This window comes from Musa acuminata, unplaced genomic scaffold (genome assembly GCF_036884655.1).
Source record: "Musa acuminata AAA Group cultivar baxijiao unplaced genomic scaffold, Cavendish_Baxijiao_AAA HiC_scaffold_729, whole genome shotgun sequence".
NCBI classification, from domain to species: domain Eukaryota; kingdom Viridiplantae; phylum Streptophyta; class Magnoliopsida; order Zingiberales; family Musaceae; genus Musa; species Musa acuminata.
Window position 1 is genome coordinate 60,001 of NW_027020960.1, and position 2,500 is coordinate 62,500.

The window sequence follows — 2,500 nt, forward strand, 5'->3', positions numbered from 1 at the left end:
TGACCGTCGTGAGCGGAGCAAAATGTCAGCCATCTCAGCACCCTGGAACCCCCCGGGTGGCACAGGGCTGGATGGGGCTTTCGTATAGCAGGGACGGTGCTGCCTCTCGCTTCGCTCGCTGTCCGCCGCTCGCCGCTCGCTCGCGCAGCCAAAAATGGCCAGTTTTGGCCCGTTTTTGGGCCGTTTTGGCCAGTTTTTGGCCTGTTCTTGCGTCGCGCGGTGACCGTCGTGAGCGGAGCAAAATGTCAGCCATCTCAGCACCCTGGAACCCCCCGGGTGGCACAGGGCTGGATGGGGCTTTCGTATAGCAGGGACGGTGCTGCCTCTCGCTTCGCTCGCTGTTCGCCGCTCGCCGCTCGCTCGCGCAGCCAAAAATGGCCAGTTTTGGCCCGTTTTGGCCAGTTTTTGGCCTGTTTTTGCGTTGCGCGGTGACCATCTTGAGCGGAGCAAAATGTCAGCCATCTCAGCACCCTGGAACCCCCCGGGTGGCACAGGGCTGGATGGGGCTTTCGTATAGCAGGGACGGTGATGCCTCTCGCTTCGCTCGCTGTCCGCCGCTCGCTGCTCGCTCGCGCAGCCAAAAATGGCCAGTTTTGGCCCGTTTTTGGGCCGTTTTGGCCTGTTTTTGGGCTGTTCTTGCGTCGCGCGGTGACCGTCGTGAGCGGAGCAAAATGTCAGCCATCTCAGCACCCTGGAACCCCCCGGGTGGCACAGGGCTGGATGGGGCTTTCGTATAGCAGGGACGGTGCTGCCTCTCGCTTCGCTCGCTGTCCGCCGCTCGCCGCTCGCTCGCGCAGCCAAAAATGGCCAGTTTTGTCCCGTTTTTGGGCCGTTTTGGCCTGTTTTTGGGCTGTTCTTGCGTCGCGCGGTGACCGTCGTGAGCGGAGCAAAATGTCAGCCATCTCAGCACCCTGGAACCCCCCGGGTGGCACAGGGCTGGATGGGGCTTTCGTATAGCAGGGACGGTGCTGCCTCTCGCTTCGCTCGCTGTCCGCCGCTCGCCGCTCGCTCGCGCAGCCAAAAATGGCCAGTTTTGGCCCGTTTTTGGGCCGTTTTGGCCAGTTTTTGGCCTGTTCTTGCGTCGCGCGGTGACCGTCGTGAGCGGAGCAAAATGTCAGCCATCTCAGCACCCTGGAACCCCCCGGGTGGCACAGGGCTGGATGGGGCTTTCGTATAGCAGGGACGGTGCTGCCTCTCGCTTCGCTCGCTGTTCGCCGCTCGCCGCTCGCTCGCGCAGCCAAAAATGGCCAGTTTTGGCCCGTTTTGGCCAGTTTTTGGCCTGTTTTTGCGTTGCGCGGTGACCATCTTGAGCGGAGCAAAATGTCAGCCATCTCAGCACCCTGGAACCCCCCGGGTGGCACAGGGCTGGATGGGGCTTTCGTATAGCAGGGACGGTGATGCCTCTCGCTTCGCTCGCTGTCCGCCGCTCGCTGCTCGCTCACGCAGCCAAAAATGGCCAGTTTTGGCCCGTTTTTGGGCCGTTTTGGCCTGTTTTTGGCCTGTTCTTGCGTCGCGCGGTGACCGTCGTGAGCGGAGCAAAATGTCAGCCATCTCAGCACCCTGGAACCCCCCGGGTGGCACAGGGCTGGATGGGGCTTTCGTATAGCAGGGACGGTGCTGCCTCTCGCTTAGCTCGCTGTCCGCCGCTCGCCGCTCGCTCGCGCAGCCAAAAATGGCCAGTTTTGTCCCGTTTTTGGGCCGTTTTGGCCTGTTTTTGGGCTGTTCTTGCGTCGCGCGGTGACCGTCGTGAGCGGAGCAAAATGTCAGCCATCTCAGCACCCTGGAACCCCCCGGGTGGCACAGGGCTGGATGGGGCTTTCGTATAGCAGGGATGGTGCTGCCTCTCGCTTCGCTCGTTGTCCGCCGCTCGCCGCTCGCTCGCGCAGCCAAAAATGGCCAGTTTTGGCCCGTTTTTGGGCCGTTTTGGCCAGTTTTTGGCCTGTTCTTGCGTCGCGCGGTGACCGTCGTGAGCGGAGCAAAATGTCAGCCATCTCAGCACCCTGGAACCCCCCGGGTGGCACAGGGCTGGATGGGGCTTTCGTATAGCAGGGACGGTGCTGCCTCTCGCTTCGCTCGCTGTCCGCCGCTCGCCGCTCGCTCGCGCAGCCAAAAATGGCCAGTTTTGGCCCGTTTTGGCCAGTTTTTGGCCTGTTTTTGCGTTGCGCGGTGACCATCTTGAGCGGAGCAAAATGTCAGCCATCTCAGCACCCTGGAACCCCCCGGGTGGCACAGGGCTGGATGGGGCTTTCGTATAGCAGGGACGGTGATGCCTCTCGCTTCGCTCGCTGTCCGCCGCTCGCTGCTCGCTCGCGCAGCCAAAAATGGCCAGTTTTGGCCCGTTTTTGGGCCGTTTTGGCCTGTTTTTGGGCTGTTCTTGCGTCGCGCGGTGACCGTCGTGAGCGGAGCAAAATGTCAGCCATCTCAGCACCCTGGAACCCCCCGGGTGGCACAGGGCTGGATGGGGCTTTCGTATAGCAGGGACGGTGCTGCCTCTCGCTTA